This window comes from Candoia aspera, chromosome 9, assembly GCF_035149785.1.
Source record: "Candoia aspera isolate rCanAsp1 chromosome 9, rCanAsp1.hap2, whole genome shotgun sequence".
In the NCBI taxonomy this organism is placed as follows: Eukaryota; Metazoa; Chordata; class Lepidosauria; order Squamata; family Boidae; genus Candoia; species Candoia aspera.
In genome coordinates, this window is record NC_086161.1 from 7,316,977 (window position 1) to 7,334,794 (window position 17,818).

Below are 17,818 nucleotides of genomic sequence, written 5' to 3' on the forward strand. Positions count from 1 at the left end.
AGTTGGCATTCAGAAGAAAGCCCTGCTAAGTTTCCCTTTCCTGAAAAGCAAATGGCATAAAGATTATGATGGGGAATATTTTTCCACCACAACATAGGTATTCCTCATTATTTGTGCAGGTTCCATCTCAGCCTAATGACCGTGCAATTCACTTCAAAGCTCTTCATGGCATAGGACCTGGATATCTTTGGGACTGCCTTCGCATAATTAGTTCTGCCCATACAATTAGAACTTATAGAAGGGGATCAATTCAGGTCCCTTCATTTAGAGATTACCATCTCCAGGGATCTTGGAGATGGGCTCTTTAAACTGTTCTTCCTTGTTGGGCTTCAGGAAGGCCATCAACCCGCACCCCCCACACACAGGCCTTGCAAATTGCGAGCTACTCCCACCTATAATCTAGAGTTTAATGAATATATTGTTTTATTCATTGCTTGCTCTATGTTTTTTTAATTGCTATCTGTATTTTAATCTCTCTACTTTTTTAACCTTCTTTGTATAAATTGGCTATGTAAGACACTCAGAATCAGTTTCAACTGCAGCACCTTGTGGAAATAACTAAATACATTAAAGATATACTCATGAATAGTGAGATATTGTTCACCATTTTCAACATGCAAAGCAAATAAATGAACAATCAAGTAATAGGTAATTTTGTATTTGTAATTATACCTGTTGTAAAGGAAATCAGAGGCAACTTCTTTCTATTTCTTTCTATTTTTTTTCTTTTTGCACTTTTGACTTTTTCTTTGTTCTTCTTTCTCTTTTCTTTTTACTCTGTATTAATTCTTGTTAGTTCTTACTGTTTGTTTAAAATTATATATACATACATACATACATACATATATATATATATATATATATATATATATATATATATCAAAACAAATAAACAATACCCACCACTACTCCAAAAGTCCTCCTGCAAACAGAACCACATCCCACCCCGCCAAAACCCCAATCCTGGATATACAACATTCTTTATTGTGGATAATAATGTATAGTCTATATTCACGAACTGCAGTTAAATGAATGAGCAGGTAATAACATACAGATAATGAAAGCCACCTGCATAAGGATGCCTGCCTTCCCTCTGAGATGAAAGGCAAGAATGCAGCTCTGTCCCTCCTGTTACTCACCTTACAGAAGAAAAGAGATCACATTACTTTGGCAAGACAAAAAGAGTCTGCCAAAACAGAGAATCAAGAAACTTCAATAAAGATCACAAAGTTTAGATTCAAGATCAAACAGCTAAATTTTAAGGTTCATTTCAATTTAGTAGTAGCCTTTTGCAAATTAGATCCAGTCTGACTCAGTCAGTCAGTCTGAACACTGAGTAGATCTGATCTGAATAATCAGTTCAACTGAGAAAATTGATCTAGACATCCACATCAATACGAATCAAATTATTTCACTTGGGCTGATTCAACCTGAACGAACACAGGGGCTAAAAACATATGCGCACAGGAGCAAAAGACATCCAGATTAACCTAAATTTAATTAAATAAATTCATAGGTATCTAATTCAATTTGGCAATTCAAATTGAATCATTTATTCAATCTGAAAACCAAATTCCATTCAGAAATGTAATCAAATCACTTTCTAAACAGATCTTTAAACTAAATATTCACAGAGTTGTACTCAATACTGTTTTCAGTGCTAAAACAAAGGAAGAGAGTTGCAGACATTCTATGCCATGTTTTTTTTCTGAATTTTTAGAATTTCTGAAGTAATATTTTCACCCAAATTCTCATCTCCAGCCTAGCTGAAATAATTTCTGCCTAAGACTCTACTTCCTGACCTACAGATTCCAGCAGATCTAGTTAAGTGCATGTCTAGGGAAAAAAAATAAATAAAACCTGTCAGCCCTTATTGGCCATACTGAGATGAACATGGGCCAGAACGCAATAGCTCTGTATGTTCATGTCAAACTTTCCCTGACGAATAATAAAACTAGAAGTCTAGTCCAGTACTTTAACCACTAAACCACGCTGGTTCTTTTATCCTGACTTTCTAAAGGAATATGGAATGAAATAACATGTTGTATTGGAGAAGGAGAAGGAAGAAAAGGAGGAGGAGGAAGAGAAGGAGAAGAAGGAGAAGAAGGAAGAAAAGGTGGTGATAAGAGAAGAAGAAGTGAAAGAAGGAGAAGGAGAGAGAGAGAGAAGGAGAAGGAGAAGGAGAAGGAGAAGGAGATGATGAATAAAGAGAAGGAGAAGGAGTAGAAGGAAGAAAAGGAGGAAGAGAAAGAAAAGGAGGACGAGAAGGAGAAGGGCTGCATCCAGATAAGTTAAAGAACTTACAGAATTTTACAGCAGGTAACACTAGCAGGGCTCAGGTAGAGCCTTAGACTCTGCTAATAATATTTCAATCTGGATAAATAATAATGTTATAAAATGGTCAGGAGAAATAAAGCTGCCTCAACCTCCCATTGAAGAGCAAATAGTACCTAGGCTGAACACTGGGCCCTGCAAAGGCTGTCTGGTGGCATACAACCAGATCAGGATGTGACTGTTGAATGTCTTGAGGGAAGATGTTTTCTTGAGATCAAACCCCACCTTCAAGCAATGTTCCTGCACCATTATCCTCCAGACAGGAAAGAGGTATCAAACAGGTGGAATATATGCAAAATTGTACCTGTTGAACTCCCAATTTGTGTAGCTGTTCATGCTACCAGACTGTCTGAGGAAAAAAAACAAAAAACAAAAAAAACCCAGCCATACTTTGTTTCCCTTTGGGCCACCTGCCCTTCTATCACCCGACTGACCATCTGCATTGCTAAAATTCTGTGAGTAAAAATGCAAACTGATAAAGTATAATGAGCTGCAGTGAGTTATTACGTATTGGTTATTTGTTTAGTTTTGGGGACCTCAAAGAGCAAGGCAGCTCCACTCCTGGTTTTATGATGCTCCAAAGACTTCTCCATGCAATTATTTCTTGTCTTCTCAGAGCCCATACATTATTCTCTATAATAATATGTTTTCCGAAATTCCTTTCCATAAACTACTGTAGCAGGCAGCAAGAAACCATATTATTATTGATATCATGTCACATCAGTAGTAAAATGACTTATGGAAAATGGACTGTGAATAGAGACTGTTTCAATTTAAAACATTGTGACCTTTCAGATTATTAACAGAGAGGGGGAGAAACCTCAAAAGAAGTATGCAGCAATGTTATATTAAAAGAAAAAAAGAAAAAGCCAGTGCAGGGGGGAAACATCCAAGAACTTGGGGACTTAGATAAACTGGAGCTCTGTTCTTTCAATATAAATCTGGGGTGGGGAACTTGCAACTTGGCCTGGGGGGCGGGAGGTTAAAGTTTGCATCCCATCACAAATATTGGCAATTTTGTTTTATTCTTCGTCTGTGTTTGTGTTTGTGTTTGTGTGTATGTGTTCGTGTTCGTGTGTGCATTCTTGCTCCCCTTTAAGTGGATTCTTTTTCTCCTGGTGACTGCCTGGACGAGTCCCTGAAGTGTTCTTGGCAAGATTTCGGAAGTAGTTTGCCATTGCCTGCTTCCTAGGTGTCATGTTCCACGTTTCAATGATCTGTGTACATCGTAACGGTTCACATGTCAAACCTTTCTGCTTACTATATTCACGTTACTTCATGCTGGGGGTTTTCCATTCCTGCCCTCCTCTTTGTTTCCCAACACTGGAATGTATGTTTGGGTTTGCAAGCCTGTTCAAGGTTACTTTCCCAGGCGCGTGTAACGGTTGCTTGCACCTGGGAGGGGGTGCTGGCTGTCATGCATTCGGGGCGGGACTGGTTTGAACGCAAGGCTCTTAAGTTTGTATTTGGCGCGCTTTTGCTTATTCTCAGCTTTCTCTGTATTTGCATACTATTCCTTTAATAAATCAGTTATCTTTAAGCCCGAGCTTGTGAGACTGAGTATTTGGGATTAGGCAACCATTACACTAGGTCTGAGAGAGACCGACTGGCTCAAGGTCACCAGCTGGTTTTTTGCCTAAGGCGGGACTGGAGCTCCCGGTCTCCTGGTTTCTAGCCTGGTGCCTTAACCACTACACCAAACTGGCTCTCTTTTATTCATTTACCGAGTCGTAAATGCCATTCTAGCTGTATGTGACTCTGAGTCATTTCCATCCCATACACAGTGACAAAGATTAAAGCACAATATAAAACAACAGTGTAGGAATAGGACATCCTGTATGATTGCACCAAGGGAACCCAAGCAGTGCTCAGAAATACATCCACACCCATCCACTCCCCCCCACCCCACCCCACCCCACCCCACCCCACACACACACTCATTCTTAGGGATTAAAGTTCATATCAACCACCCAAAGACCCTTAATGGCTCTTTGAAATCCTAACAGGGTTTGGGCCAATATTACCTCTGGGGAAATGCTGTTCCAAGCAGTGGGGCAGCAAAAGGGAAGGACTGTTCTTGCAATGACACTACCTAGTTTTGCAGAAGTATATTGGACTTTCTATCTGAGCATACAGCATTTTAATCTGTCTGTCTGATCACCTATCTATCAATCATTACAGGGCAGTGCCTTTCAGATGTCTGATATTATAACCCTCATTCTACAGAATCATGAGATGGGAGTTGGGTGCAGGCCAACACTTCAAGTTAGCATCTGTTTCCTAGCCATGACGGCATCAAAATGATGTCACACACATCATGATGTCATCCAAGAGTTGTGTCACTTGTGTGACATGACTGAGGCAGATTAGAGAATCACCTCATTTGCAAAATGACATCATGGTGCACGTGTTATCACTTGACCTGAGGATACCTATGGCCTGTTTAGTGAAAGCTAACTAGTGATCCTTTTTAAAATTACTTTTTCATTGAATAAATATACCAAAAGACAACTTTCATTATTCAAATGTTTAGACCATCAGATTCTGACTAACTATAGAATAATAGAGAAGTGACTTTACTGGTTGTATCCGAAATTATGTGGAATGCTCTTAAGTCATAGAGAAAACACTTTGTAAATAGGAAGTATTGTTTTACCGACACTGGTCTCATGCCATGTGTTCTGTGCACATGGCACAGAGTTTAAAAGTATTTACTGCCCAGTAAGAATGCTTAGGTCTGCAGTTCAAACGTGCATTGCTGACTTTTTCCTCTTATCAGTACATCCAGGATCAGCAATTTCATTTTAAGGGAGAAAGTAGCAAGACAGCAATAGGATTTTTTTTTTTTTTAATTGTAATTGAGGTAAAAGTAATACAATTCGGTCAAACAGCCCAAATCTCTTTTGGTTATTTTCTAAGTTGTAAACTTACAAATACCAGATATTGTTTAATCTCCCTGCATGTTTATCTCAAGGCTGATGCCAGGTTTCTAACTTGTGGGATATATTTAATCGGGGATCAGATTTTATCTAGCTCTTGGCCTGGGACCACTGCTAGAAGTTGTTTATTGGTCCAGAAAGCTGAACACACTGTTCCAGAAACCGAATGCCTCTGCAACAGTCTTTTTCCACTTGATGGTAACATTTGATAGCTTGTGAGCTGCTAAGGAAAGATTGATGGTCATGCTACATCTATGCATTTGAAAGTTGAATTTCCACTCTGTGATATTGCTGCTATTTCAGAGGTATATTGCTCCCTGCTCCCTGTCAATAACAGCCAGGAATCTATTGTCAAGATTCAAGTAGCAATATTCAGAGTTGGCTTGTTCCAGGATTCAGACTCAAGGAAGATGGGCTAGTTTTGATTTTTCTGTGTTTAATCTGGAGTAAAAATAGGAACACTTACACTGATTTATGGTAATATGGAGAGAGTATAACTGTGATTCAGGGAAAAAAAACAATAAGGGCTGTTGTTTGTATGTGGAGGACTGGATTGACATACATTATGCTAAATGTGATCATGAGATTCCTTGGTTTTTGTATAGTGTGTTGTGTACACCCAACTACTTAATGCTTTGTGGCTTAGCATGATGAGTAAATCCATCTTAGTCAACAGCCATGGCTTAGCGTAATGTGTGAATCATCTGGGAGCATAGGATTTTAGGGGTTTGAAAAAAAGTTTCTGAATAAAAGACTGGACTAACTTAAGCCCCCATTGCTTTCAATTTGTATTCAACTGACTGATAACCAGAATTTCAAATAGTTTTATTCTCATCAATAACTCCATAAAAATAGGCCAGTGTTATCTCGAACATGCAGATTGGGGAGCCAAGTTGGGACAGAGAGATCTAATGATAAGAGATAAAGCCTTGGAGTTGTTTTCGAGGTTTTGGGTTTGTTGTTGTTGTTGTTGTTGTTCGTTCTTCAATATTTATCTCTCTCTCTCTCCATCCCACATGCACAACTATCTTTACTGTAATAATTGATTAGCGTCCTTCCTAAATAAATTACCTTGCTCAAGGGGGAGGTTGAAAAGAAAAAAAAAGTAATGAAACATTCTGTTGTAATAAAAAGATCCATCTCATTGTTTGCACAATACAGACCACCAAGAACGAAGAGAAAGTGAACCTGAACTGTACATAATCTCTCAGAACTTTAACGCTGGCCTAGCAAGTGTTATTTTCATCACTTTCATCAACCTTTTCCCTATGATTCACTGCTAACAGCATACCAACCTACAAGACATCATTCAATCCTCATTGTGGTGACTTGGCCTCATCCTCACTTCCAACCAACCAACCAACCAACCAGCCACACACATGAAATGATGCTTGATAATTATGCTCCCAAATGAATGAACTAACCTGCAAGCCCCCCTTGTTTGTTCTCCAAAAAACAAAAAAAGTCCTATCACAAATTGAATATCCTATGGAACTGCCCCAGGAAGTTCCTGGAAAGATGTACAACTATTGACACCTTCCTGACATTTCAAAAGACCAGAAAATTATTCTGACCCTTCTAGTTTAGAGAGGCGACATTGGCAGGGATTACTTGTCTGCACAACAGGGCTGCTGATTCCTCAGCCGGTAATTACATGAGCAAACATGGCTATGGCAATTTGATGGGTTGATAAGCTTTATAAGTATAGAATAAAAACAAAATGTAGCAAAGAAGCTCACTCGAATGTGAGATCAGTGACCTCCATGGAATATCTGAAGTACTGTATCTGTTGAGGACATAGCTAATAATATTTCTTTCATAACAAAAATGCATGCTTTTGCATCAATGGTAGTTTATGGTATTAGCTTTGCTTGACAATTTCATCCCCCCAAGACCATTGTGTCAAAAATTAACTCAGCATCTTCCACATGTCATAATTTTTGTGGTGGTGCTCTGCTTTGGGTCTACTGAACAATGCATAGTCTTAGGAATAGGTAGGAGGTGAAGAGCTGAAAAGTTCAATGGGAGCATGGAATTCTTGTGGACAATTGCCTAGTGACCATGTTATAAGGTGTCAGCATAACGGCATGAGAAAAACAGAGCTGGATCATTCCCAATGTACATTTGCAATCTGCTGCTGGAAGTCCAGAGATACCCTCATGTAAGTCTTAATATGAGGCATTGCATGACCCTGACCCAAAGTTTCAGCTGACCATTTGTGGAAGTGAGAGTGCAGCCAAAGCTGCTTTTGTGCAGTTTGCATACTACAGTATATGGAAGAGAACCCCCAGCTGGAAAACCTTCTAAACTCTGCCTCCTCACGTTTTCCACAGTTGGGAAAATCAGATGGATAGGGACTTCACTTGGGAGAGCCTTCACACTGCTTCCTAAAGCCCCCAAACTTTCTCTATATTCCGAACACAGCCATTTGGACTGATCAACTCCCACTGATCCAATACTAGAGAATTTAGTAAAGCAACTTGTGTCTTAACCACAGCCAACAAAATATCTTCAAGGAGCCCAAAGGCAGAACATAAAGAAGTTAGAAAGTTTGGCTTAAAGGTCTGTCACTGGAAATCTACTGGCCCAAAGGTAGCATATGCACAATTTTTACTCAGCCATTTTTTCCCCCTTAACCGTACTAGGTAGATTTGGCCGATGCTTAGTTACTGACTCTGTGAATGTCATGGTCAAGGAGAGTATGAATATGAGTCTCCCTAGTCCTAGAAGGTTACTTAGTATCTATGGACATCTTCTTTGGTGCCCATGAGGCTCCCTGCCCCACCTATGTTTATTTTTTAAAGACATTTGTTATTTAAAAAATGGAAAGGTATAAAGCAAAGAGCAAGCCTCTAGTAAAATTTTTATTTGGAAGATTCTAATGTGCCAATAGAATGCCTCAATCTTATCTTATTGGGATTTTGGTTTAGCAAATGGAAATGATGGAGGGCTATAGCCTGGTGCTTAGTTATCTGTTCAAATAAAGGTAGCAGTAAACAAGGGTGGTAGAAGGCACCCTGAAGGTATTACAGAATATTCTCCCTAGTTTTCCTTCTAATTATGGGTGCTTAGTAACTGCACCCAATCACCTGAACGGCCATTTTGTGAAAATGCCTATGAAATCTTCTCAAAATTCCAAATGTGCTAGTAGTTTAACTCTATCCCTACTCCTTCTGATAAAGATGCTGGCAGATACGGTGAAGCCTTGGGAATTTTAAAATGTGCCTCAAGGAGGGGTGAACTCTCCAAATTTTCCTATAACCCATATGAAATCCAAGCTGCAGAAAAGAGACTTTCTCTTACTTGTCCAGTCCTGGCCTCTTTGCTACCATAATCACCAACTTTCACAGAGCACTTTTCTCCTCCTAAGTAAAAGAAAACCTGGAGCCATTACTAGTAAGATACTCCATCAAATGCAGTCTGAGTGCCTATATACTACAGAAGCTCAAGGAAGGAGAAGAAAATCTACACATCTCCTCTGGTTCCAGTTTTAATTCTACATCTCACAATTCAACTCCAACTTGGCTAATCAATTAATTTATGAGGCTGTGGTTAATAAGAAATTATAGGGCCCTGTCTAATTAATGAAGCCGCTAAAGCATTTTGTCAATCAATTATTCTAGCTGAAGTCATTTATTTACTTTAAATAAGAATTTGCTCGATGAAGTCCTGAATATTTTTGTTTTTTGTTTTGGACTAATTTAGCAAATTAGAAATAAATTAACCCCAGGGAAAGACTTGGGACAGATTGCTGACAGGGGAACAAAAACAAGGCTCTGATTCCATCCTCCTAAAACCCTATGGAAAAACACAATACAGGAAATTTCAACCTTGGGAAATATTGATTGAGAAGGAAAGACTGATGCAGATACCGATACATAAAATGCTAATACTCCCTGCTTTCTAAACATCAACAACAACAACAATGGGTTCTTCAAGTTTTTATCCAACCTTTTAAAATTGTTAACATTTATATTTCAAATGTTCAAGGGCCTTCATGCCCATTCTCTGCTAAAAAGCATCTTTATAGATACCACTTATTATATTTTGACCTGGGCAATTGAGTCACTATTCTTGTATCGTACCTTATTCTTGTTCTTGTTATTACTGTTATGACCTTATTGTTTTGTTATTACTACTATTAATATGTTATGTTAATACTCTATAATAGTGAAATATCTCATTAAAAACACACCGTTTCAATGTGCACCCTTATTAATCACCTTTTCTGGAAAAGTAAGAAAATGTTCTGTTTCTTGTCTGGTTAAAGCTAGTTCCATATCTTTTTAGCCTAGTTTCTAACTTTAGAGATACAGATTGGCAGTTGCTGTTTCTTCAGCAGCTTTTTCTTCCCCACATGGGTAGCCTGACTGGTAGACAAACTAAGTCTCATAGCTCCAGTTTGCCAGGAAGAGACAGTTTTGTTCTATCTAATTACATGAATCCCTCTGTTTCCCATTCTTAGGTGTGGTCTTCAAACTGCATCATTCAGGTCTCCTGTCTGGAAAAAGGCTAAGAGGGCCCAGCTGAGAGAGAGAAGTTCTACGAGCTGTCTCTCATTGGCACAAGCTTCATAAATTCAGCCCTCATCAAGAAGCAAATAAATTCTCAACTAGGACTTTTATGCTGATATCCCTGCTAGTTTTCATTCTCCTCTGTCTCCTTTGGGTCCTGGAATAAGAGATCATTAATCTAGTCAGGGGAAATGAGAATTTCACTCAGAGAGAGGAACCCATCTGAAGCTCACACAGGAAGTTACACATTACCTTGGTACCCTGACAGTGTGAGAGGCAGTCCTTAGGAGAGACTCCCAGCATGTGGCTTCCCCTCGCCCTCTTCCATTTATTCATTCAAGACACTGGGAAAGAATAAAATAAAATGAAATAGCTGTTGCAACTAGCCAGTATTTGTTTCAGAGAAGAAGGAAGTAGAAGGATTATGTGATGGGGGGGTGTAGGGAGGGAAGAGAGAAAAGTCCTCTGACATAAATTCTTGTTCTTTCTACAGATTCAAATGCTAATAGCATTTGACTAATCAGTAATTTGTGTGCAAGGGGAGGGGGGTTGCCATCATTCATTTATGTGCTGTGCTTTATTACGGTACATTTTACACATTGGTGAACAGAAGACATTGCTGGCTCTTTCTATTTTTATTCAACAATTTTATTCTCTTTTAGCAATCATTCATTCATACAAGCAGAATAATAGTCTCAGGAGGGAAGTAGGAAGAAGAAAGAGTAAAAGAACATGTGTAGGTCTGCCTTTTGGGTGTGAAATAGAGAAGCATATTTCACAATTAGAGAAACAGAAATAGGAACTCAGAAAGTCTTTGCCAAGAAGTACAAAGTATAGACTTCAAGAAGATTCCATTAGTAACCTGAGATAGTTGCCTGCCTAACAGGTCTAATTATAGAATGGTGATATCCTTTTTAAGGTCTCTCTGGAGAACCACCTTCATTCCATTGACTAGTTGGTGGTTGAGGTAGCCATGATTATCAAGGGTTGAAAAGAGGGGAATAACTATTGTTTAGAGTTCAGATGTACATGGTGCATCCAAGAGGGTCCTGATTCTACCTCTGGCATTTGCAGGTAGGGCTCAAAAAGGCTTCCACGCGGAGAATGTTTGCTAGTCGATAAGACTGATCTAGATGGAACCATGGACCAACTGAGCCTAAGGAGGCCATATGTTCCTACAGGATGAAGGCAGAAGAGATACAGCTGATCAGGCATGTGGTTCAGAAAAGCATGATTACAAAGTCTGGAGAGATGAGGAAGCAAAAGACCAGGTGAGCAATACCCATTTATAAGACATTATAAATTTGAGATGAAGGAAATAGATTTCTCAGAAGCTTGCATTCACAGCCCCCCCCCTTTTTTTTTCTGTACTAGTCCAGCTGAAAGCCACTGAAAAATGTTGCCAACCACACTGGATTCAACATGAAAGCAATATTTCCTGTCCTCACTCTTAAGCTCTGTGCAGTTGCAGTTTCTGACTTCTTTCTCCAAAACAGAACATCCATTTGGTTCAGTCCTGTCAGGAAGTATGCTGCTCACAAGCTGATGCTTATGTTAATATATTTCCCAGCAACCTTTGAGCCACTTATAATTCCCTGTTAGGTAATAACAATGGTGGGAGATGCAATAATTGCCATGGATGGTTGCCTCACCAAAGCTGTGTCACTCAGGAGTGGGGAAGGAAAAGGGGGCCAGTTGACACCTTCTGCAACTAAGGCAAGGATCAAGAAAAAGACAGAATTCAATTATCTGGATGAAATTCAGAGACAGGAAGACAGAAAGGAAGCTACATATCAGCAAACCGTTCACATAATCCCATTGGCACAACTGCCGGCTTTCTTCCTTCCCTGTTCCTCCAGAACTACCAAGCTTGGAAAGAAATTATAATTAAAATAAGCAAACAAAAATAGACTCAGTGCTACGTCCTGGGGAAAATTTAAAACTGGTGATATTCTAGTGGACAAGAAATGGCACAACACAGTAGAGACTAATAAAAGCAGTAGTTGTTAGTTGCCTTTTTGTGGGGTTGGATAATCCTGTGGTAACCATTGCAGTGAAGAATATCCTAGCACTGGGCAAACTCTGTCATCCAAACTGTCCACTGGATCTTCCTGGATAGAAGAATTACAAAAGTCCTGGTCAACACTTTTTCTAGAGTTTTGGCATGTCCTGCACTCTTGGGTTGTTTTGATTTCTGTCTTGCTCCTCAACCTTGCTTTCTATGCTTGCTCTTTAATTCTTCATTTCTATTTATTAATCCATCCTATATTTCTTGGTTCCTGGCTTACATTTTACCTTCATCCATTTACCCATTACTCAATTCTGACAGTGGGATTTTATAATGAATTGATTGGCTAAGGCAGCCACAATGAAAACTGTTTGGAAACATCTATAAATCCAAGTGTAACTACAGGTTTTCTCCAGAAACAGCAAAAGAAGGTATGAGAAAAATATCCATTTGTCCATCCTCTTGGAGAAAAGAATCCAAAAAACCCAGATTTTTAAAATCATAATACACTCTATTCACATGATTTCTGCACATTAAGAACATCATAACAAATTGTGCATAAAGGACAAAGCCTATATTTGGCAGAGACATAGATTGGTTGCACTAGAAAGAGATCATTTCTTTCTGCATCATCCTAGTAGACAGAATAATTTGGATGCTACCACTGGTATCCATGGTGGCTTAGGAAATTAATGCATCCATGCTACATCTTTTATACAAGCTACAATCCATATTGATTTACTAATTTTACCAAATATGGTGAGACTGAGTTGTTCCTCCTTCCAGGGAGAAACCAGTCTTATGTGCCTGCTGAATACATACACTGGAGTTACTTGTCAGTGTGTCTTATTTGGTATTGCTAAGGGAAACTTCTCAGTATATAGTTCATAGTTATTAATAGTTGAAAGCGATGGAGATCTTTATATTAAGAGAAGAATCTGTTTGAAATTGTCCTGTCTTTCATATGCTGCAAACTAGGTCTGCATATTAAATAGCCAAATCTTTGGAATGCTGACAACCCATAAGAAAGTGGAAAGATTGGGAATTCCAAATCCTGGAACACTGGGAAGGTTATGTTCTTCCTAAAGAACATTCTGGGTTCTTTAGGAACTTAGATTGCTACTGGCTAACAATGTTTATAATGTCTGAACATGGTGGGTGTCTGCTATTCCTGTGAGTTGTCCAAGGGATCTTAACTTCCAGTTGTTGCTTTCTGGAGCTCTTGATCAGAATTTGGACACATCCTGTTTGACTTTCACTTCTGTTCTTACAATCTACCATCTTAAACATTATCTTCCCCCTCTGTATCCTACATCTGTCATCTTCACTTGGTTCTGATAATTATTACCCAGACTAAAGCAAACAGCCACCAGGATCACAGCAATGTGAGTGAATTTATAACCATTATATATTTGTATACATGCCAGCTGGAGGTCAATAGGTCAAAGAGCCAGAAGGCACCATGACTTAGATAACTCTGAACTTCCTCATTGGATAAAGATTTAACAGAAGAGAAATGAGAAAACCATCTATTCCACTATGTTTCTTGGAAGCAAGGTTTATGTCTGTCTGTCTGTCTGTCTGTTTAAATTGTTGCTTGCTACTTCCTTCCACCCATTCCAGAAAGAGGAGAGCTGCCAAACACAGGCAGCCAGGTGGTGTGATGGAACCCTCAACACATCACCATGAAGGCAGCAAAAGTAAAATACAGTCACATAATCCCTTGCAAAGCCTCTTAAGCTCTTACATCAGGGTCAGCTCAGTCAGTGCTTAGTCAACCTGTCTCTTTAAAACATTCCAATTTAGGCCCTTCTATTGACTGTCATGTCAGCTGAAATGCAGATGGGTGAAGAAAGGAAGGCAAGCATTGTAAGGAAGCACAGACACACACACACACAGATGTGCACACATATACACACAAAAAACCAATCCTACCAACCAGGAATGCCTAATATTTTCATTCCCTTCCCATCATTCTTGGGAAGCAATTTTTCTTTCAACCTCTCACTCCCTTGTGTGCATGGCAGGAGACAGGTTTTCCTTCTCTAATCTCATTAAATTTACAGGGAAGATAAGGAGTCAACTGCATTCAATGGATTAAGCACCTCAGTTTCACCAGGGATAAATATGTTCCAGTGGATTATCAGATGGTAGGCAAAGATATGGGGAGACTTATTAGCAGAGTTGTCTGCGTGGCAGGGGTGGGGAATCACTTTGCACCGAGGAGCTCAAACTCTTCGGCACTAACTTCTAGAAGTGAGCAGCGGGCTAAGTGTTTGTAAAACTGGCCACTTACAAAGAAATCACATTTCAGAATAGGCGTTTGTGTAACCATTTAGGTAAATATTTGAAATATAATGATGATGGTAGTAATTTAATTTTAAATTGATATATAAACAGATCAGACTTATAAATGAAAGTCCAAGGAAGTGAACTGAATTCATGCAAGCACTTCAGTAGACTGGAAGAGTGTGTTCACTTAGTCTGTCCTTCCCCCAACCATTACCTCTGCAGAAATGTTTCCACACTATTCATATATTTAGATGGTAAGAAAAAAAGCCCTCCACAGACCCTGAGGAGTGCCCTTCAGACATGCCACTCTAGGTAGGTAGGTAAGTAGGTAAAGTATTTATCATGCACCTTCTTTTCCACTGTCCAAGCATATGGGCAGAAGGATAGCCTTCCACTGCAGGTGATGCCAACTGGGAAGATGGTCATGTTATACAAAGATCTCTATTTTGTTGTTTATTCGTTTAGTCGCTTCCGAACCTTCATGACTTCATGGACCAGCTGTCCTAACAGTGAGACACACGCTGAGATGAGGAGTAGTACTCTAATGTTTATTACTGCTACATAAACAGAATCCTAACAAACTGAATAAGCGTGGGAAAAACCCAGACATATAAACCCCAAAGGCTAAGGCGGGCCTGATCTGTGTCTCTTTGAATGGTTGCTTAATTCCTCAGTACTACGCATGCGCTTTACAGCCTAGATGGGAGCCCCCTGCTCGCCATCCTTACTCATGACATCAGTGCACGCCAGAGCTTCCTGTCGGTCGTCAACACCCCCAGCTCCCCCAGGGACGAGTCCGTCACCTCTAGAATATCATCCATCCACCTTGCCCTTGGTTGGCCCCTCTTCCTTTTGCCTTCCACTCTCCCTAGCATCAGCATCTTCTCCAGGGTGTCCTGTCTTCTCATTATGTGGCCAAAGTATTTCAGTTTTGCCTTTAATATCATTCCCTCAAGTGAGCAGTCTGGCTTGATTTCCTGGAGGATGGACTGGTTTGATCTTCTTGCAGTCCAAGGCACTCTCAGAATTTTCCTCCAACACCACAGTTCAAAAGCATCAATCTTCCTTCTCTCAGCCTTCCTTATGGTCCAGCTCTCGCAGCCATATGTTACTACAGGGAACACCATTGCTTTAACTATGCGGGCCTTTGTTGTCAGTGTGATGTCTCTGCTCTTAACTATTTTATCGAGATTGGTCATTGCTCTTCTCCCAAGGATTAAGCGTCTTCTGATTTCCTGACTGCAGTCAGCATCTGCAGTAATCTTTGCACCTAGGAATACAAAGTCTTTCACTGCTTCTACATTTTCTCCCTCTATTTGCCAGTTATCAATCAAGCTGGTTGCCAGAATCTTGGGTTTTTTGAGGTTTAGCTGCAAGCCAGCTTTTGCACTTTCTTCTTTCACCTTCATCATAAGGCTCCTCGGTTCCTCTTCGCTTTCAGCCATCAAAGTGGTATCATCTGCATATCTGAGATTGTTAATGTTTCTTCCAGCGATTTTAACTCCAGCCTTGGATTCCTCAAGCCCAGCATGTCGCATGATGTGTTCTGCATACAAGTTGAATAGGTAGGGTGAGAGTATACAGCCCTGCCATACTCCTTTCCCAATCATAAACCAGTCCGTTGTTCCATGGTCTGTTCTTACTGTTGCTACTTGGTCGTTATACAGATTCTTCAGGAGGCAGACAAGATGACTTGGTATCCCCATACCACTAAGAACTTGCCACAATTTGTTATGGTCCACACAGTCAAAGGCTTTAGAATAGTCAATAAAACAGAAACAGATGTTCTTCTGAAACTCCCTGGCTTTTTCCATTATCCAGCGGATATTGGCAATTTGGTACCTAATTCCTCTGCCTTTTCTAAACCCAGCTTGTACATCTGGCAATTCTCACTCCATGAATTGCTGAAGTCTATCTTGCAGGATCTTGAGCATTACCTTCCTGGCATGTGAAATGAGTGCCACTGTTCGATAGTTTGAACATTCTTTAGTGTTTCCCTTTTTTGGTATGGGGATATACGTTGATTTTTTCCAATCTGATGGCCATTCTTGTGTTTTCCAAATTTGCTGGCATATAGCATGCATTACCTTGACAGCATCATCTTGCAAGATTTTGAACAGTTCAGCTGAGATGCCATCGTCTCCTGTTGCCTTGTTATTAGCAATGCTTCTTAAGGCCCACTCAACCTCACTCTTCAGGATGTCTGGCTCTAGCTCACCGACCACACCGTCAAAGCTATCCCCGATATTGTTATCCTTCCTATACAGGTCTTCCATATATTCTTGCCACCTTTTCTTGATCTCTTCTTCTTCTGTTAGGTCCTTGCCATCTTTGTTTTTGATCATACCCATTTTGGCCTGGAATTTACCTCCAATGTTTCTAATTTTCTGGAAGAGGTCTCTTGTCCTTCCTATTCTATTGTCTTCTTCCACTTCCGCGCATTGCTTGTTTAAAAATAATTCCTTATCTCTTCTGGCTAACCTCTGGAATTTTGCATTTAATTGGGCATATCTCCCCCCATCACTGTTGCCTTTTGCTTTCCTTCTTTCTTGGGCTACTTCTAGTGTCTCAGCAGACAGCCATTTTGCATTCTTGGTTTTCTCTTTCTTTGGGATGTATTTTGTTGCCGCCTCCTGAACAATGTTGCGATCTTCTGTCCATAGTTCTTCCGGGACCCTATCTACTAAGTCCAGTCCCTTAAATCTATTCTTCACCTCCACTGCATATTCCTTAGGAATATTAGTGAGCTCATATCTAGCTGATCTGTGGGTCTTCCCTAATCTCTTTAGTCTAATCCTAAATTGTGCAAGAAGAAGTTCGTGATCTGAACTACAGTCAGCTCCAGGTCTTGTTTTTATCGACTGTATAGATGTCCGCCATCTTTGGCTGCAGAGGAAATAGTCAATCTGATGTCGGTGTTGTCCATCTGGTGAAATCCATGTATGAAGCCGTCTCTTAGGTTGTTGGAAGAGAGTGTTTGTTATGCAGAGTGAGTTGTCTTGGCAAAATTCTATCAGCCTATGTCCTGCTTCGTTTTTTTCTCCCAGGCCATGCTTACCTGTAATTCCAGGTGTCATTTGACTGCCCACCTTAGCATTCCAGTCTCCCGTGATGAAAATAAGATCTCTTTTAGGCGTGTTGCCCAGTAGGTGCTGCAGATCCTCATAGAACTGCTCTACTTCAGGTTCTTCAGCATCTGTGGTTGAGGCATATATTTGGATTACAGTGATGTTAGATGGCTTGCCCTGAATTTGAATTGAGATCATTCTATCGTTTTTTGGATTGTATCCAAGCACTGCTTTAGCCACTTGACTATTAATTATGAAGGCTACTCCATTTCTTCTGTGGTCCTCTTGTCCACAGTAGTAGATCTGGTGGTCATTTGATGTGAAGTGGCCCATTCCAGTCCATTTCAGTTCACTGATGCCCAAAATGTCTATCTTTAATCTTGACATCTCACCAATAACCACATCCAGTTTGCCCTGGCTCATAGATCTTACATTCCAGGTTCCAATGGAGTGTTGATCCTTAGAACATCGGATTCACCGTTCACCACCAGCACCGTCGGCCGCTAACTGTCCTTTCGGCTTTGGGCTAGCTGCGTCATCACGTCTGGGGCTAGTTGAACTCATCCTCTGTTCCTCCCCAGTAGCATTTTGACCATCTTCTGACCTGGGGGTCTCATCTTCCGATGGTATACTGACATATCTCTGGTTGTACTGATCCATTTA

At 40.1% G+C, this 17,818-nt stretch overlaps 1 protein-coding gene across 1 annotated transcript in view; it reads right to left on the reverse strand.

The window, feature by feature from the left end:
* The window catches only part of NTM (neurotrimin), a 643,325-nt gene that overhangs the window by 331,478 nt on the left and 294,029 nt on the right, over positions 1–17,818 (reverse strand). The window lies entirely within an intron of this gene.